This window comes from Mustela erminea, chromosome 6, assembly GCF_009829155.1.
Source record: "Mustela erminea isolate mMusErm1 chromosome 6, mMusErm1.Pri, whole genome shotgun sequence".
NCBI classification, from domain to species: Eukaryota; Metazoa; Chordata; class Mammalia; order Carnivora; family Mustelidae; genus Mustela; species Mustela erminea.
The window spans coordinates 95,640,033-95,660,974 of NC_045619.1; the positions used below are offsets into that span (position 1 = coordinate 95,640,033).

At 39.1% G+C, this 20,942-nt stretch overlaps 1 protein-coding gene across 2 annotated transcripts in view; it reads left to right on the forward strand.

The window, feature by feature from the left end:
• The first annotated feature begins 6,812 nt into the window (after positions 1–6,812).
• Positions 6,813–20,942, forward strand: part of SLC16A7 (solute carrier family 16 member 7) — a 175,254-nt gene continuing 161,124 nt past the window's right edge. The window contains exon 1 of one of the 2 annotated variants that reach the window (XM_032348826.1): positions 6,813–7,097. The gene's annotated coding sequence lies outside the window, so the exon portion shown is untranslated. Of the gene's footprint in view, positions 7,098–18,646 lie in introns of those variants that run through there. The other variant, XM_032348823.1, reaches the window with a different exon arrangement.

The following is a 20,942-nucleotide window of genomic DNA, read 5'->3' on the forward strand; positions in this document are numbered from 1 at the left end:
AATACTTGTGTTTAAATATTTATAGAAGCAAATAATAAAAATCATCCAAATATCCATCAACATGTGAACTGATAAAGAACTTATAGCATTCTACACAACAGAACACTACTCAGCAATGAAAAGAACAGACTACTAAAGCATACACATAACTAAATGAAGGTGAACCATGAGAGACTATGGACTCTGAAAAACAATCTGAGGGTTTTGAAGGGACGGGGGGTGGGAGGTTGGGGTACCAGGTGGTGGGTATTATAGAGGGCACAGATTGCATGGAGCACGGGGTGTGGTGCAAAAATAATGAATACTGTTATGCTGGAAATAAAAAAAAAATAATTAAAAAAAAATCATCAGAAAAAAAAAAAAAGGTAAATATGCCGAATGAAAGAAGTCAGTTACAAAAGCAGACAGATTACATCATTCCATTTATATAACAGAATAGAGAAAACTGGCAAGTCTATGATGATAAAAACCAGATCAGTGATTGCCTGGGTTACACAGAAGATTGACTAAAAAATAGCAAGGGGGAATTTCTAGGTTGACGGAAGTTCTCTAAATCTTGACTGGAGTGGTAGTTAAGATTCATCTAATTATACACTTAAAATGTAAGCATTTTAAGATATATAAGTTATACTTCAATGCAAGGGTATTGAACATGAAGTAAATGTGGCATATTGACAAGGAAATCCACAGTTTCTGTTTTGGTCTTTGGTGTCATGAAAGAAAGCTTATTCTCTTCTGTAAAAGCTACTGAGGAGGAACTCTACATGTCTTTTTTTGAAACATATTTCTGAGTCTGTAGATAAGTCTTCAACTCAATAACTAGGGTGGTCTATTCCAGTTCAGATTAAAAAAAAAATCACCTGCAAAGAGCATCATTCAAAAAACCTGATAGCCCAATATTTATACTCTGGTGTGTATCTATGAACAAACATAATTATGCGGTAGATGTAATCACAGCATTAGTATCACAATCCGTCTGAAAATTAAATAAATAGTGTATAGGCTTCTTGAGAGAAGCATTACTTAGAACTAAAAAGCTTATCATAGTGCCTGGCAGATTGCTTAACAAATATGCCAAATGAATGAAACTCATTGAAGATAAACATTTCAAAGTGATTTCTGGATTTCTTGACTGTGGACCTGTATTGAGAAATGAAATTTTGTTGGACCAAGATAAAAACAAAAACAAACAGATCAATAAACCTCAGGCGACCACCTGCATTGCTAGGCCCCAGCCCAAATCACAGGGCTAAAGGCATAATCGCACTTTGTGGATTTGAAACTAATACCACAGTTTATGTAACTAATCTCATACAGATTATTTCTTGGGAAAAAAAATTTGTAACAAGTGATTGTTCAAGGTCATTATCAATATAAACCCAGAAAAATTAGCCAACATTAAGAAATCATTTACCTTTACATAGCAAAATGGCAAAGAAAATAGGAAGTTTGGGTCAATTCCTGGCAGAGAGAAAGCAGAAAAAGAGCTTCTGAATGAAAAATAAAATGGTATTTGGCCTGAACTTTAGCCAAAGAAACAAAGTAAGGGCAGTTGAAAACTTAGCTTACTGAAAGGCAGGTAGCCCAGAGTATTTTAGCGTGAAACTCTTGTGACCTGGGAAGCATTATGTAAATGTAAACAGTGACTCAACCTTCAAGGACATTCCAGGCACAGAGCAAGTTACACAATGGTACAAGTTAAGCAGATAACTTTATGGTTGCATTTTATAAAACGTATCCTGGTCAATACTGCTGTCCAAAATATAAGGAAATACCTATTTTTGGTTAATTAGGAAAAAATCCTCTACCATGCCTATATTTTCACTTGTTAAAATTATGCATAATCTCTGTGGATCTTTGCACACTTGAAATGCTTGAAAGTACTGTAGAGATTAAGATAGTGAAGCTAAAAGATTAAGTGACCCAGCTAGGACTATATGCACAGGAAAAGGCACTGAAACTTAGGTTTCTTGGTACTATGTTCGGTCCTCATTGATTTATTTCATAAAATTCATTAAGTATTAAATAATTATAAGTCTCTATTTACAAGAACCCTGCCCAGAAAGGTTTACAGTTTATAATGAGAACTTCTATATGCTTCAGAATAATTAAAATATTCAGGGGCACTTAGCTGGCTCAGTTAGTAGAGCACGTGACTCTTGATCTCCAGGTTGTAATTTCAAGCTCCTAGTTGAGTGTAGAGATTACTTAAAAATAAAATCTTTAAAAAAATTATTATATATATATATATATACACACACACACACACACACACACACACACACATATATATATTTAGATGATGGCATCTATAAGACACTTACAATTAGAATCCATTAAGATCAATTTACAGATAGCATTAAATAAAACATAAAATTAGAAAAATACCAATGGATAAGAGTTTAAATGCAGAACCCATCAAGAGATTTTTAGAGCTCCAAAGGTCATTTATTTTGACAAAAGACCTCTCTGGGCTATTGTATAATTACGGAAAGTCATACCATACAGCAATGTCCAACACAATTATTCTCTCTTTCTCTTTTTAAAGATTTTATTTATTTGAGAGAGAGAAAAAGAGCACAAGCAGGGGGAGTGGCAGAGGGAGAAGCAGGGTCCCCACCCAACAGGGAGCCAGATGCAGGGCTCAATCCCACGGCCCTGGGACCATGACCTGAGCCTAAGGCAGATGCTTAGCCAACTGCGCCACCCAGATGTCCCTCTTTTTTTTTTTTTTTAATTCTTTGTAAAAGGGGGCTAGATTTGCATTCTCCACAATTCAATGGGAAGCTTCCTTAGAAGATATTTCCAGAGTAGACTATGTGGATGTACTCAAGATATAAATGTACAAGCAGTGGACACAGGTCTTTCATATTTTATACATTCTATGAAACCAGGTCAGAGCCATCATATTGACAGCTGCTAGCCCACCACAAACTGTCATGGTATGCTACCACTGGATGCAGGTACATTTCTTTTCATCCAGGCTAAGGGGAAATATTTGGACATTTGGCCTTTTGCTCTTAGTTAAAACCAATCTATGGTGTATAGTTTACACACACACACACACACACACACACACACACATGCCTTGCTATGAAAAAACTATTAAATATCTATTTTGGGTTGTGAAATGTCTATTTTTTTTAGCCTTGACTTAAGAACACATTAAAGCTTTCTCTTAAGCTCAATGTTTCATCAGGTCTTTATTCCATTATGATTTATAGTCTTCTTAGGTAATACCGTGTATTGGTCAGAATAAGCTAAGCCATGTTCTCTTAACAAATAATGCCCCAAATATCAGTGACTTAACACAGTAATGGTTTCTCGTTCACACACAGTCTTGTGTAAACCAAGCAGTCCTTCTTTATTTTTTAATGACTCTGTTTTATAGCTATTCTATCTAAAACATGAGACTGAGAAAAGCAAAAATGAAGGAAGCATACTGTCTCTTAACTCCTTTTGCCTAGAAATGATATATGTCATTTTCAATCATACTCTGCTAGTTAGAACTAGTCACTTGGCTCCAATATAACTGTAAGAGAAGCTGGGAAATACAGATCATGGAAATTTTGAGCACTAACAACCTCTAACCAGATATCTGTTCCTTCAAGTCACACTATCATTTTTTTCCTCCAACTGGCAAACATTGATTACCTTCTATCTGCAAGAATTTGTGCCAGATACTGGAAGACTACAGAGATGTGTAAATGTCATCTCGGTCCTCCAAAAACCTAACAGTTTGGGGAGACAGAAAAATAAAATTATAACACAGCCATAATGTAAAGCAGAAAGGTGTGCCCCAAATAGAGGCATACACCATGTTTTATGAAAAAGAACACAGAGGAAGATGGAATTAATTCTTATTGAAGGAATCCTTGAAATGCTAGAGAGGTGATGACACATTTGCTGGAGCTGAAGAAAAAACAAGGCTCAGACAAGTTTTACCTGAAAAAGAGAAAATGGGGAATGCAAAAAGTCAGCAAAATGTGAGAAGATATGGCATGACTGAGGAATGAAGAAACTGAGGGTTCATAGGTGAGGGTATAGAACCTCATAGCTGAGGGTAGGGCTTCGGAGAGACAGTATAAGACATTTGAGCTTTACTAGTTTATATGTGATTTATGCATTTACTAGTATACTTATTTGTAGAAAAGGGGTTGCTAGGATATTGAATATATTGTTATTCTTTGTTTCTTCCACTGTTACTTCACCTTATGAATAGAAATCCAAGCAAAACATTTTACCAAAAACATTTCAGGTTCTGATCATACGGTTTGTCCTTTCCCTTAATTGTATTCTTTTCTCAACTTCTGAGTAATATTAACACCATGTCATAGGAAAAACTGACTAGATTTGTTGCCACCTAATTCCCTTTCAGATTCCTTTCTAATCAAAACAAATATTTACATAGCATGCCTAGCCATAGTAATAAGGCAACTTAAAGATGAATCCCCAAATACTAACACTGGGGCAGTAGGTAAATTAGATCCGGAGTTTTAATTGTTGGGAAAACAAGAATTAAAACAAAACAAAACAAAACTTGCTACAGTTATGATTCATGCTATGGGCAGTGATGTTTAGAAATTTGACAATGAGTTAGATAAACCAAGAATGTGGGGCTGTAAAAATAAACAACAAACAAAAACAGAAAAGAAGAAAAAAAGTCAAAAAGAAGGAAAATGTAGAATGGGGTAAAAATTCAGAAAATATATGGTCTTTCTTCTTTCTCATCTTTGAAAGGAAATGAGGGATGAACGAGCAGGAAAAATGGCAATAAGAAACACTGAAGAACATGACCTAGAGATGTGTGTCTTGGTGCTGTTTCTTTTCAAAATTTAACAATATTTTTTGTGAGGAAAATGAAACGTTTATAGTCACTGCTAGACATGTTATCACTATCAGATGCCTATTATATTTTATATAAAGGTCACTTCATGCTAGTTCTTTCTGGAAGTTTTTGCTTTAGTTCCTTCATTTCCAACATCCTTCCTCTGTAAAATTGTCTTCCAAACTTCTTGAAATTACTAATAGGCGACATTTATTCACTTGTATTATCTACCTAAATCTTATGACAGAAATAACAAGTTGATATTATTTCTATTTTGTAGCTGCAGAAACTAAGATGCAAATTTTGTACAAGCCTACAAACTGGCTGTGGCAGAAGCAAGACAAGGTGAATTTAGCTAAACGACTTTAACTTGTGAAGGGGGGCAGAAAATGCCATCCCCAAATATGCCACTTTGGCGTATTGATTATTTTGAATTAAAGTTACTTGGGAAATAGCCAGTGCAAGAAGGACACTCTGACCACCCTTTGTCCCTGTGAAAATAGGAAGTAAATCTCCCATGTGAAGTTACCCTCCCAGTACCAGGAGGTAGAGAGACATCCCTATCACTGGAGACAGAGAATTCAGGGCCTTCAAGGAGGTAGAAACCAACCTTGTCTGCTTTGGTCACTTCTTTGAGTCTATTATTTTTATGGACTCTAGACATATGAATTTGTGTTTCTCCTGTTAATCTGTCTTATGTCAATTTACTTATTAGACCAAAGAACATAGAAGAAAAGAAGGGAAAAAGTTTTCCTCCCCCTATGCTTGTCTATTTCCAAATTTGTAAAATGTGAAAAATCATAGTATTTTATTAATTGAAATAACCCACTAAAGTGCTTAGGGCAGTTCCTGATGGTGATAAACACTTATAAATAAGCAATTATAATTATTATTATTATTACTGTTACTGTTATTACCATTTTGATTCCTGTCCCTGAAGCTTCAAAGCTTCAGTTATTTCAACTAAGTTATCTTGACTTCTTATAAATTATTTCAGTGCTAGAATAAATAAGAAAAGCTTCCAGGAAGTTATATTAATATCTAAGATTAACATAACTTTGTATCTTTTCCCCATTTTCAGGAGCAGAGAGGTGTGTGTATTGCCGGTGAAGTTCTGTTAAATTGACCGAAAAACGACAATCGCAATCCTCAAATTCAACCCCAGATTTCTTCTTCTGTTCCTTTTCGTCTAAGAAGCATTTCAACTCTAAAGACATTTAAGGAAACCAATCTTTGGTGTTACTAAATGTTCACTTCCAGCCCTTCCTCTTTCTAACTTCCCCAAAACACATGTTCTAGACAGTGAAGAAAAAAATAAAATAAATAAAGGCAGAACGAATCAACTAATGGTTGTGGAATTATCATTATCCCTAGCACTATTCATTGACAAATATTAAGTCCTACTTTGAAGAATTAAATAATCTGAGAAACTAAAAATGGAAGAAATTATTTACAGTGACTTTACTTCATTTCTTTCCTGTTTTCAAGTTCTTCTTGCACTATTTTCTGTACTCCTTGTTCCACGGTGTAAATTTTATTTTTCCCGTGTTCTGGTTAGTGAGCCCTATCTCCATCCCTGCCATTCCTCCCTTCGCTCCACAAAAAAGACCTTAATCGAAAAACGGCCCAACACTTTCCTGCCACACTCACAATGAGAATCTTCACATCTCCCTGCACTGTGCAGGCTCTTCACCCGTGCACACTTTCCCTCTCCTAGAGATTGCACAACTCCCCGAGGATACCTAAGTAGAGCTACTACTGCACACCTGGCTCCTAGGTTAGCCGCCAACGTACTTGGGTAAAACGTGTCACGACCGATCCGGAACAAAACGTCTTCCTATCTGACTCTCGATTTTCTTTCTTGGCCCAAACTAAACTCTGAAGTCAAGGGCCGGGAGCCCCAGAGAGTGTCTGCAGCGGTGACAGTCGCTGGGAGCATGCTCAGTCGGCCCGGAGTCACAGGGCGGGGTTCGCCCCCACCCGCGGCCGGCCCGCTCGCGGACAGCCCAGAGCGCTCGCCCCCGCCCTCCTCCTCCACTCCCGCCACCCAGCGGCGCGCGCTCCCGGGCACCAACTAGGGCGCTCAGCCGCCGCGCCTCCCCTCCACCCTCCACCCCCTCCTCCGCCGGGTGCGGCGGGCGAGGACAAGTCTAGGGACATAAATAAATAAATAATTCCATTCACCCGGGGACAGCGAAGCGAACCGGCTGCGGCGGCGGGGGCGGAACGGACTGCTGCAGCGCCCACCCCGTGCCAGACACCGGGTGAAGTAAGTACACCCCGGGAGGGAGGGGGGAGGCGGCGGCGCCGGCGAGAGGAAGGCGACCGTGCCCCTGCCAAACCAGCTGCCGGCGGAGCCGCACGCGTGTGTAAAAATAATGGCTAGTCGGTGACAAACGCGCCGACGCAGAGCGGGCCAGGGAGCCCTTATATAGACAAAAAGCCCCTGAGCCGCGGCGGGAGGAGAGCTCGCGTCAATGAGACGCGCGGACAGCTGCGCTGGAGCTGAGGGGGCCGCAGCCGGCGCGGGCTCGGGCGCGCGCGCCCGCCCGCGCGCGTCGGGGAGGTGGGCCCGAGGGGTCCCGGGCTGGAAGCGCCCGCGCGCCCGCGCGCTTTTGGCTAGGAAGTGCGCACCCTCTGGGCTCTTGCGCAGACTCTGCCCACGCGCTGCTCCCCCTCTCCTTGGCCCACGAGTCTCCCCAGGGCTGGTCCCCAACAGGCGTGTCGCCAGCGCGCCTGTCGCCGGCATCCCGTCCCAGACCCGCGAACAGGCCGGGGTGGTCTCGTTGCCGAGCAATTGCGGACGAGTGGTGGAGGAAGTGTGTGTAGGGAGGGTCTTTTCTTGCAGCCCGTGATCGGGGCTCGGAGAGGCTGAGAGGAGGGGACCAACGGGGAGGAGGTGTCGTCTTCCTAATTTTTTGGTCCCCAGGTTGTATGGGGGCGGAGGCGGGTGGAAAGATGCGTCGGGGAGAGGCCTGCGCTCGGGCAGAAGGGAGCGTGACTGGACCGGGTCCAGGGGTCGAGGAGGGCCTGCGTCTCCCAGTATCACGCGGGTTTCCTGGGCCGCTGCGCCACGCTGGGGGCGCCAGGCCTGGGCAGGTATTGCTGGAGGTTAGAGACGCGGCTCACGTGTGAACCGCCTCCCTTCAGCAGCTGCTCCCCAGCTGCTGCCCTTTGCAGCCCCTTTTCTCCCTTACTTCCGCTCAAGGGATTGCAGACTGCCTTGGTGAGGGTGGTCATGACCAAGGCCACTTTCCTGGTAGGTCTGGCGAGGGGATTTCGTGGTTTACTCCAGGGATATTAAAACACACACACACACACACACACACACACACACACACACACACACACACCCCGACACACACACACACACCCCGACACACACACACACACACGCACACACACCCCACACCCCCCGAGCGGTTTCTCTTCAAGTGACTACCATCCATCCCTTTCTGGAGAAGTACTCAGTGGGTTGGGTTGACTGAGAGCTGGCTGGTGTTTGTAGGAAAGCTAATATTTCATGTCCTCCTCCCTTTCCTGGTCCAAAAGAGACACAGTGGAGAATTAAAATAGTGAGGCATCACGAGGGCGATGGGGAAAAGACTGGTCAGGAGGAAACAGTGGGCGCTAGATGCCCTTTCCTGGCACTGCGTGCTTATGGCTGAGCACAAGTGGAGAGGTCAGGAGGGCTGCAAACTTTGAAAAGACGCATTGACTTGAATGTGCTGTCGTCCTTGGAACCACAAGTACTAAGTGTGCATTTCAGGGAAGTGTGGCTGAGTATCAAAGCTGGGTGGTGGCTGCAGAGAGTAGATGAGGGTTGAACAAGGTGACCCTTATTTAGCCCTGGTGAAGCAATCTTAACTCCACTTTCTGCTTCTGAACACATTACATTTAAAGCAATCTAAGTGAACGGGCAACTGAATGATTCAGTGAAAGGGAAAGATTATTACCTTAAGCAACTCAGTGTGTTGTGTAACAACTCATGAAGTCAGAAACTGTTTTTTTCTTTTTTTTTTCTCAAAACTCACATCAGCAGTTTGCAATTACATACTGCCTTTTCCCCCCAGGGAGTGTTTTAATAATGGTAAGTGATGTGAAATTTTAACACCATTTCCCAATGTCCAAGTTCTTGAATCCTTCTATAAATGTTCAGTTTATTTCTGGGTATGCATTTACTCTTTTATAATACATAGCTTATATTTTCAGCCTTGAGCCCTCCTGAAGGGAAGAAGGGCAGAGTGACCTATAGAAATATCCCCCATCCAGAGTCATATTCCTGGATCATGAATCTGAAATAAAAGGAGGTCTCCTGCATTTACTTTTATTTCTATATTTATATTCAGTAAACTTTTTTTTTTTAAGATATTCACATGGAAAAAGGTAATTAACTTCAGAGTTAGACTTCAAGGTCAGTTTTGTACTTCTGTAAGGTTGACTAATTATTTAACAATTTCCTCAGTTTTTCTTATCTCTAAAATGTGGTTGGTAGTATCTACCCTGAAGTGCTATCATGAGGAATAACATTTGTGAAAAACACCTAAAACATAGAATAGCTGTTTTTGAACCTCCGGAATCATTCCAGACACTACACTCTGGCTACCAAGATGGAGGAGGGTGGAATTCTGTTCTCAAAAAAATTCACATCTGGTTATCCAGGTTAATCTTCCTCCTATACTATTAGTGCTTTGTTGATATTGTTAGATATAAGTGTTTTTTATTTTTTTTAATTTTTTAAGTTTTCATTTACGTTCCAGTTAGTTAACATACAATGTAATAATATTAGTTTCAGGTGTACAACTTAGTGATTTCACACTTCTGACACCAGGTGCTCATCACAATATCCCGTTAGTTTTCAATCAATTTCCTCCTCAATGTAAGAGACATATATCCTAAATAACTTGTAAGGGATTTAGCAGTTGTAAGAAATGTTTTTAAGAATTGATAAAAGGCAATTTGAGAAAGGCACCTCACCTCAGAAACTGGTGTATTCAGCCCCATTCTTTTGCCTATTGAGTGACCGTATATAGGCAGGAAATTGAGGTTTTTCTTCTTGCTATGAGGGAAGGACACTCTTTCCCTGGAAATTATCTCTGCCCATGATCCAGTTCCATTTTTTTGGAAGAAGAGACTGAGCTGCAATTTATTCTACACTTGGGGCGGACTACAATCCACCTACTTTGAGAAGCCCAAGAGTATGGGACTGTAGCAACATCTCTGTAATGTTTACCAAGTTCTAGGCACTGTGGTACTACTCTCTGTGAGTCTATCAATATCTACATTTGTAGAAGAGGATTTTAGGCACCATGAGTTAACTTGCTCAGGTTCCACAGCTAAAGGCTTGGGTCTCGGGCAAAGGAGGGAAGAGGGTAAAAGCAGGGCCTCTGTAGTCTGGTCTGTCTGGGTTTTGATACTGGCTCTGCCGTTTACCAGCTAGGACAGATTGCCAAACCTCTCGAAATCTTGGTTTCTTCATGTGCGAAAACTTCTCAAAAACTGTTTCTTCATTTCTTCATGTACAAAAAGAGGATAATATTCAATTTCATATAATGGGAGCAAAGGTCAAATGAGATAATACCTGTGAAATTCTTAGCACTGTGCCAAGCACATGTATAATGGCAGCTAGTGTACATATTAATTATGTGGCCTTGAGACTTTTAGGTTGTTGACTGCCTTATTCTTGACAGATATTTAGGAACTCTTCTAAATGCCGTGTTTCCCATTAGATGGCCTAACAGTGTTGGATTGCCTCATGAACCGTTACATGGACTCTCATTGTCTAAGAGGTCATTTTTGGTGTGTCACAGCCTTTCTCAAAACTGGATCAAAGTGATTAGGAAATGTATTGAGAAACAACTGTACACCAAGGCTTAGCGAGAAACAGAGCTTAAAAGATTTTTTTAAAGAGAAAACATCGTTTTTTCAGTTGGCCCCTCAAATGGTGAACTGAGGTGCCTAGTCTGCCTACCTGGGAGATCCAGTTTACAGTAGTTTACAATCATAATGTGAGAGAATAGCCTAATATGGACCATTGCCTAGAGGGGGAAAAAAAAGCCACTTTTATCCCATATACATGGTCGTTAGTAAACAAGAAGGGGGTATATGCATTTATGTATAAACAGTAATAATCGAGCACTGGGAAAAAATTAACCATAAGTTAAACAAACAGAACTTGACTGTAATAAAACTAGTCCAGTTAGCACTGGACTAATTGGTGCTTGGGTACACCAGAGACGTTTTCAACATATTCATAAATATCAGTGTTAACAAGTAATGCCAATATTTTTGAAAACACTTTCCTGTCCTGCTACAAAAACCTCTTATGAATGTTTTCATTAATATTCATTTAAATCCCAAATGAGTTTATGAAAATCTTACAGGGAATTTGAGTGACAGCTATGCAATGCTGGTATAAAGATACTTTTGTTCAAGGTTTTATACAATTAGATAGCCCTGCAAAAATTGACATATGTGGTTCAATTATCTAAACTGGTAATTAATTTTTGGTAGTATTTGGCATTAAAGCAGCAATTTTTCAATTAAAAATATTTAGTACATGTGGTGAACACAAGAAAAATATTTGTTTAGAAAAATAAAGATCTGCATAAAATATTGGTAAATTTAGAAAGTTTTTTATGTCAAACTTTGGCTGTTTCCTCACCTAATAACACAATAAATGTGTTCTTATTAGAAGTCTATACCTCTAAACAGATTCTGATTAGAGTTAATACACAGATGAATTATAATTTGTAAGAAGAAGGTGCCCTGCTAAGTTATTTACTTGAAAACAACTGCTTTTGGAATTAGATTAGATATGAATACACAGCAAAAGTAAAAGGCATGGATTTACTTTAACAGTTTCTAAGGGGTGAACTGCATTAATGATATTTGCCTTATTTTAAATCTGATTCTCTGAAATGTAAGAATCCAAAGTTCTATCAGTTCTTCTCAAGTATGCCAAAGGTGTGTTCAGTGATAAACAGCATCACGTGACAGTGTTTCCTAACAGCTGCTACTGTTGGCGTTTTGGCAGGACACTTCTTCTTGATGTGGGAATGCCTCTTTCATTGCAGGACATTAAGTACCTTTGACCCCTGTCCTTCATATGCTGATAGCTTCCCCTCCGTCATGGTAACTACCAAAAATTCCCCTGATGTTTAAATATACCTCCTGGAAGAATGGTACTAGATGTGGTTGAAAATTATTAGCCAATAGGATCAAATTGAGAATGTTGAAGGAAATTATCCTTGAGATCAGAGTAGCTCCAGGTGTCTTCTGTTTTTTCTTCAAAAGATAATCTCCTGTGAAAATACCTTGATTTGAGGGAATAAGTTCTTTCTTGTAAGATGTATTAAGTATAATCATGTAATAATCATGTTATCCTAAGTTCCAAACTTGCATTTGTTTTAACCTGTCATCAGCCTTTGGCAATATTGGCACCTGTTTCTTCCTAAGCTTTTGGCTTCCAGGTACTCCTTTTCCTCTTACTTCTCTGACTACTTATTTGCAGCTCCTTCTTTCCTTCTTTCAACTCCTGCTCAGTTTTTCTTTTGTGTATATTCTGTTGATTGACGGAGCTCATCCTCTTGTGACTTCTGCTTTCTCCTCTGTAGGAATAACTTCCACGTCATTATCTTCAGCCCTGGCATTCACGAAAGCTTCACGTGGACCTTTCCAAGTGCCTGCTGGACAGCTCCTCTTCCCTGGGCTGCTGACACCTTGAACAGTATCCTCTGTACTCTCCGTCTTCCTACTTTGCTTTGCTCTTATTGCTGTTATTGGTATTAGCATTCTAGTCTAGAAGATTTGAGACCTCCCTCCTCCCGGTCTTGCATATCCAGCTCAGTTGCTGAGATCTGACTATTGTACAACCAAAATACTTCTTTTGTACTTTGTTCTTTTCTGATGTTGCCTGACACAGAGTTTGGGCACTTCTGACGTACTGCCTAGAATCATGTCAGTCTCTTATCGGCTTTTCTCACCTCTAGCCCCTCACTCTACGACTTAATTCTGTATTTGCCACCAGATAGTCTTATTGAAGTACACCTCCATCTCTGATATGTTCCTGCCACTTTGGTGATTCCTATTCCTGGGTCTAAGGGCTAGCATTTCAGTCCCTGTAATTCCAAAAAAATTTTCCAGGCTCATCTCCCACCATCATCATACTTGAGTCCAGCTGAACTGGCCCCTCTGTCTCATTCATCTGCTTTCTATTTCCTGCCACCATACCTTTGGCTATGTTGTGCTTTCATCTTAAAATGCTCTGACTTTCCTGCTTTTCCATTTCTAGCTTTAACCTCACCTTCATAACTGAGCTTAAATACTATGTTCAAATTTCCTTTGAAGGCTCTAGATAAGTAGAAGAAACTTTTTAAAAATTTTAGTAATGTTGCATTTGTAATCAGTCTTATTTGTTTTAAACATTTTATTATAGTTGCATTTGTATAAGTATTTAGTTTTTCTTTGTAATACAAATTTCTGGAGGCCAGGTATAATTATCTGTATTAACATATGTTTTAACACTTTGGTGAATTACAGGATTGTAAAGAATTTAGAGGAAATCTGTTTCTTCCCCTTTCTTTCCATTCTTATGTACTGTTTTTTTAGCATCTTTAATAAACCACCATTTATTAAGTATATACACTGAGGCAATCTGTTCTTTTTAAGGCATTTCCAATTGTGACAAAGTTCTTGCTTCTACCTAGAGTCCTTACTCAGCTTTCAGAGGGCACACAAAATAAATCCCTTCTCATTTTTATTGATAGCCTGTACATATTTGGTGACAGTTTACATGTATCATATTTTTTCTATCAACTTAGCATATTCAACCTTTTTACCTGTTGTTTTTGTAACCTGGTTAGGGCCACTGTGTTTTTGGAGGCATTCAGGTTTAGAAAAGTCTAGGTAAGAAATTGGTGAGTGGTTACCTCAAATCAACCTTAAAAACTAGCTTAAATTGTGCTTATGATTTTCAGAGGCATAAGCAAGAACTTATTTAGTCTTGCTAAATAAGTTAAATTAAGCTTTGTTTGTGTGACTAAACTGGTTTTGTCTACTCAGTAATTTTCAGAGCTGTCCTCTGTTTGTTTGTTTTTTAAATAATATTTTTTATTTTTTAAAAACATATAATGTATTATTAGCTCCAGGGGTACAGGTCTGTGAATCACCAGGTTTACACACTTCACAGCACTCACCATAGCACATACCCTCCCCAATGTCCATAATCCCACCCCCTCTCTCCTCCCCCCCCCTCGCCCCCCCTGCCACCCTCAGTTTGTTTTGTGACATTAAGAGTCTCTTATGCTTTGTCTCCCTCTGGATCCCGTCTTGTTTCATTTCTCTGTTTGTTTTTTTGTTTAATAATACAATTAAACTATGTGTCTGATTCTTTATATATAGTATTTCTAATTCTCATTATTACCAATGTGAAATTCTCATTATTACCAATGTGAGATAGGTTGTATTTATTTATCGATAAACTAAGGACTCAGCAAAGATAAGAGTGCCCATTAGGGAACCCCAAGAGTCCCTGTCTCAGTAGATGTTTGAATGGTAAGATGTTAATGGCAACTAAATCTTGCTTCTGTATCTTAAATCATTTCAAATCAGTAAATAATTAGCATTGCTATATGAAGTACTCTACATAGAGAGCTGAAAATATGTGTAAGATATCCTTCCTGACACCCTGAGGAGACTGTAATTTCAGAGACATTCTCAATGTGTGTACCAGTTATGGGTACAATCCAGAGTAGAATTGTCAAAATAAATGGAAGAGAGCAGTGATAGTCTGCAACAGAGGTTGACAAACTGTAGCTCTTGGGTTGGATCTAGCCTGCTGCCTGTTTTTGTAAATGAAGTTTTCCTGGAATACAGCTATACCTATTTGTTTTTACATTCTCGGTGGCCAATTAATTTCCTGCTGCTGGATATAGTTGAGTCGTTGTAACTTTGCCTATCAAACCTAAAATATTTAATATTTAGCACTTTAAGGAAAATATATTTGTTGATCCCTGCTCTAGGATTTTAGAAGTGGGAGACTTCACTATGTGATGGAAGAATCAAAAAAGACTTTAATGAAAGAAGCATAAATGTTTTACAGCTGAGAAGATAGTCTTTTTTAAAGATTTTATTTATTTCTTTGACAGACAAAGATCACAAGTAGACAGAGAGGCAGTCGGGGGTGGGGGAGAAGCAGGCTCCCAGCCTAGCAGGGAGCCTCATGTGGGTCTCGATCCCAGGACCCTGAGATCATGATCTGAACAGAAGGCAGAAGCTTTAACTTACTGAACCACTCAGGCGCCTCGAGGAGATAGTTGTTAAGTGAAGTGAGGAGATGGTCAGTTTAACCACAAAACTCAAAAGCAAAAGCAAACACATGGATAAATAAAACATTTTAAAAAATGTATATAATTCATATAATACAATCATTTGTCTGTGAGTATACATTTTCTAAGTATTCATCTAGAACAATGATTCTTTTTAAAAAATATTTTATTTATTTATTTGACGAGAGATCACAAGTAGGCAGAGGCAGGCAGAGAGAGATTGGGGGAAGCAGGCTCCCTGCTAAGTAGAGAGCCTGATGTGGAGCTTGATCCCAGGACCCTGAGATCATGACCTGAGCCCAAGGCAGAGGCTTAACCCACTCAGCCACCCAGGTGCCCCAGAACAATGATTCTTAAACTTGATGAGACATTTGAACCAATCAGTGGATATTTATTTATTTATTTAGATTATCCATTTATTTGAGAACAGAGGCAGAGTGGGGAAGGAACAGAGGGAAAGGAGTAGAGAGGAAGGAACAGAGGACGAGAGAGAGGGGACAAGCAGACTCCTCCTGAGCAGGGAGCCCAATGCAAGGCTCTGTCCTAGTACTCCTAGATCATGAGCTGATGTGAAACCAGGAGTCAGGTACTTAACTGACTGAGTCACCGAAGTACCCCCAACTGGTGAATTATTTAAAGATAAGATTTTGTTTTACTCAGTAGTTTGTGATACTAAAGCAAAGTCTATGTGGGAAATCCCTGATCCAGAGTATTACTCACCTGATAAAATTGATTATTTCCTGTAGAAGACAGAGAAATTTTTTCTCAAAACTTATCTCAATCTTCAAAAAGCACATGCATGCTAGACATCTGTCAATTATTTTTACTAGTCACTAGTTATAGTTAAAAAAAAATACTAGAGGGGCACCTGGGTGGCTCAGCGGTTTAAGCCTCTGCCTTTAGCTCAGGTCATGATCTCAGGGTCCTGGGATCGAGCCCCGCATTGGGCTCTCTGCTCAGCGGGGGGCCTGCTTCCCCCTCTCTCTCTGCCTGCCTCTCTGCCTGCCTCTCTGCCTACTTGTGCTCTCTATCAAATAAATAAATAAATAAATCTTTAAAAAAAAAATACTAGATATTGAGAACACAACTAAGCGCCAGCACTGTGTCAAGAGCATTTCGAACTTATCTCATTAAAAACTTAGAGTAGCCCCGTGAGGTAGATGATGTTGTTCCCATTCTGCAAAAGAGAATACTGAGGATCAGATAGAACTGTGATACTAGTAAATAGATCACCATTATTCATTATCATCAAGAAATTGACTTTTTTAAAAGGAAATTTTTGGAGCTGGGACATAGGTAAGAATGGACTTCAATAAATTAAAAAAAAGTGAATTAGCCACTTTGTTCTATGCTGTGACTGAATTCTGTTAAAAGCCTTGGGTCATAATTGAGTCTGCTTTCACTACAAATGCGTCCGCAAGTTTTTATTGAAAATACTGTTTTATTGACCCAGAACTTTCTTTATCCTCTCTGTTTCTTTTGTTTCTTTCTCTCTTTCGTGATAATGTCTTCTTTTTTTCCTTCCTTTTTCTGTAGTATTCCTTCCTAATATTCATCTAGGCCCCACTTGCTTATTCTACAGTGTCTTTAGTGTAGCAATAAAGTGATTCAGTGCATTTTCCTAAAGCAATGGCCTCTTTGAAAGGGAAAACAAAGAATTAGTGCAACTTAATACCAGGTGTCTTTTTTTTTTTCCCCTCAGAAACTTAGAACTTAGAACTTAGAAAACAGCAGATACTGCAGAAATATTTGCATATCACTAATGGATATGACAAAATAATAAATAGATAGGAAAAGGTGAGTGATCAGAAGAAGCTGCGGGGAGTATATGAAAATGTAAATCCATCCCTCCTGGGCCACATTAACATCTCTGTGGAGAGTAATCTGGCCACTTGTGCCTTGGAAAGAACATTAATTACACACAGTAATGGCCTGCTACAGGATTCACAGATACCAGTTCTGAAGTTCACTAAAAATTGTTTCCTTTTTTATCATTAATTTTCTAAGTAATAAATGCTGTGGATTTAAGAAAAAAGCTGCTTCATGGAGGAGACATGCGAATTTTTATTGTTACTTTATTTTATTTTTATCAATAACATAGACTTGTTACTCTTATCTCAATAAAATTTGTTTTCAAATGTTCAATAAAAAGGGGAAGAGACACTTCTGTAGACATATCACCAATTAAAAATAAAGTACTTTTTAAATTAATTTTTAAATGTTTTTTTAAGATTTTAAAAATGATTTTATTTATTTATTTGACAGAGAAAGAGACCAGGAGCACAAGAGGGGGAACAGGAGAGGAAGAAGCAGGCTCCCCGATGAGCAGGGAGCCCAATGTGGGGCTGGATCCCATAACCCTGGGGTCATGACCTGAGAGTCCAAGGCAGATGCTTAATCATCTGAGCCACCAGGCGCCCCTTTATTAAGAGATTTTTATTTATTTATTTGAAAGTGAACGAGAGAGAGAGAGAGAGAGAGAGAGAACAAGCTGGGGATGTGGAGGGCAGTGGCAGAGGGAGAGGGAGAAACAGACTTCCCACTGAGTAGGGAGCCTGGTGCCCAATGTGGGGCTAGATCTTAGAACCTTGGGATCATGACTTGTTCCAAAGGTAGGTGCTTAACTGACTGAACCACCCAGGTGCCTCAAAAATAAAATTTATTTTAAATGCTTAGAAACTTAATTATTGTTCATTGGGATATGTCACTGTTTATGATAAAAATTATTATGTACAATTTGGTCTATAACTTTCATATGAGTGAATGTTCCATCCAACTTTTTTAGTCTATAAGCTGTTTAAATCATTTCACATTTGATCAGGCCTCATATTTCACTAGCTTTTCAGATATTGAGTTGGGGTCTATAAAATCTAAATTTAGAAATGTAATTTTTAAGTTATTCTCTAAGGATTTTCAAAAAGATTTACTCACTCAGATTTCGGAATTAGAAAAGAAGACGGAGAAGGCAAATAGCATACTTGGTGCTGGTTGTGTGCCAGAGAGAAGGCGTGGGGCTTTATATGCATTAACTCACATAATCCTGGAAGTCATCATCTGACAGCCTCAGTAGCCCTGTAATGTGGACATCATTCTCACTAATTTAGGATGGAAATGAAGCAGGTGGGTTAGGTAGCAAAGCTCTGTTTTCAAAATCCACGTTTGTCCTAGTCGATGTAGTCTTCCCAGGTAGAGTAGAATCTTCTCTCCCTGAACACACATTTTCTAGAAAAGGAAAATATAGGGAAGATAAAAGAGAAATATTTAGGATTCTATCCTTTCGGGTTGTGCTAATTAAAAAAAAATTTTTAAGTATCAAAATCACACGTGGAAGTCTTCCTCAAAAAAAAAAAAGGTGGATTAAAAGGACAAGTACAATGTTGACAAAAGTTTATTTTGCCTCTTTTCCACATTTTCTTAGTATGTTCGGGCTGCTATAACAAATACCACAGACTGGGTAGCTTATAAACAACAGAAATTTATTTCTCACAGTTCTGGAGACTGCAAGTCTGAGATCAGGGTGCCTGTGTGGCCTTCGTCCTCCAGGTTGCAGAAGTCTAGTTGTATCCTCACATGGTGGGAGGGATGCAGGAGCTCTTTGGGGTCTCCTTTACAAGAGCGCAAATTCCATTCATGAGGGCTCCACCCTCATGACCTAAGCCCTCTGCACAGGCCCCATCTGCTAATATCATCACACCGGACAGTATGATGTCAACATCTGAATCTGAGGGGCCACAAACATTTAGACCACAGTACATACCCTTCCTCCAAAAAAATGTCAAGTCTGTGAACTGTGTATGTTGTGACTGAGGTTAGCACCAAGAATTGAGGTAGACATGGATAACACTATGAAATTAGGACTATGTCTACACAACTGGGATTTGAATGTTGTTTTACTTTTTTTTCTGAGTATTTGATTGTGTTTTATTAAATAGGTACATTGATGTGTTCGCTTCACAGCACATATACTAAAAAACCAAAGTCTTAATAATTGTATGTATTTTCCATGTAAGTCCTGGAACTTCATCATGATTTGAATTCAGCGTAAGAGTCCATCTGAAACCTGTTTCAAAGGGATTATTTAGGGAGACTTTCACTATATGCAATTTAACTCTTAGCCATAGCATCAAATGCCAAGTACATTCAACTGTAGTACCTAGAAGATGGTGCTATAATGAATTCTAGTGTAAATGATTAAAAATGTGTTTCTTTTGTAGTAAAACAATTTCAAAATACGTGATTGAGGTCCTACATGTTTCAAAATGTGAGGCAGTTGAGTTGAACACTGTCTTTTTTATCAGAGTTTTATTGTGTCTAATGCTTGTTTAGTGTGGGTCTCTTCTTTAGAGATGACAAGAGAATATAATTTGTGCATTGAATTATAATATCCCTCCCTGACTCCAAAAAGATATCCAATCAAGGAGGTATGGGAAAATTATCATGGATTATTAATACTTCCTGAATAGTATTTTTATGGGAGAGTGTTGATGGGTAAACTAGGAAATGTTCCATTATTAATTGAACATTTTTATGGCTAGATTAAGAGCAGAGACTATTTTTAGATTATCTATAGTATTTATATGTAGTTTACCAAAACCAAGAGTTTAAAGACAGTAATTCAAACAAAAAGAAGTTAATCTGGTATTTCTGTATGCATAGGGTTTCTTCCACAAAAGTGGATTCAAGTTGACCTACAAAGGGTTAATAATCCTGAATTAAACAAATAAGATATAGTCTGTTGGGATAAGAAAAGTTTCTGCATGGACTGTTTTGGCTTCTAAAAAGGACCATCTTTTGTAACCAAATTATTAATGATTTCGAAAGAAGAGGTTTTGATGTACTCTCCATGTTACCGAAAGGTATTAGAATAGTATATGATGATCAAAATGCTCTGATTCTTTATTTCCTTAGAGAATCAAACTTTGCTTTAAAAAGTAGATATTCTTTGTCTGTACAGCCATCTCCTTCCTACATTCCTGGGAAGTCTCCAATTCCTAGAAATCTGAAAATAGAAACATACATGAGAACATATTTTCTCAGTTTTCAGTTTAATTTCTGTTTTAAATATGCCAGTGATCACTAATAAAAATGTCCTTTGCCTGACAATGACTTTTACCTTTTTTTCTCTTTGTAATCTTTTATATGAGGAATTTCCTGATAGGATTGAAAACAGGTGTATGGAGAGACGAGTGTGTGCCAAGATTGGTAAACATTCAGATGCTGAGTTTGCTGTCTCTATGAAACAACCACACTGTGTAGTCACACAATTGCTCCAGTAATAATACAGCAAAGTTACCAGTCATTCTTCTCTTTGGTGACTCTTCCTGCTCCTGGAATGTCATAGTTGCCATTGCCCCAGAAATCTGCCTTTGGCCTGTTGTTGAAAGTAACAGCATAAATATATAAGCATAAAGACACTTATATAGCTCACACTTGTATTTTCTGGATTTTACCTTGCTTATAAGATGTATCTTGTGAATCCTAAAGTGCCAGAGCTAAAAAGATGAACCTGTTGGAGCTTGCTTGTTGCCTCATCTTGGACCCTGGCCTGCTTCTGCTCTATGACTTGACTCTGTTGGATCTTGGCATTAACTTTGGCCAGAACCTAGGGACTGTTCCCTGAAATGCCCTTCAGTTTTACTGGAAGGGGAAACTACAAATAATAGTCATGGGAACCTAACGGTTGCCAAAAGCCAGACTGAGAAAGAAAAGCCTAATGGACAAGCAGCAGCATGATGCCTAAGGAGACTCGCTTTTTCTTGACGGCCCTGTGCTTGTGACCTTTAAGT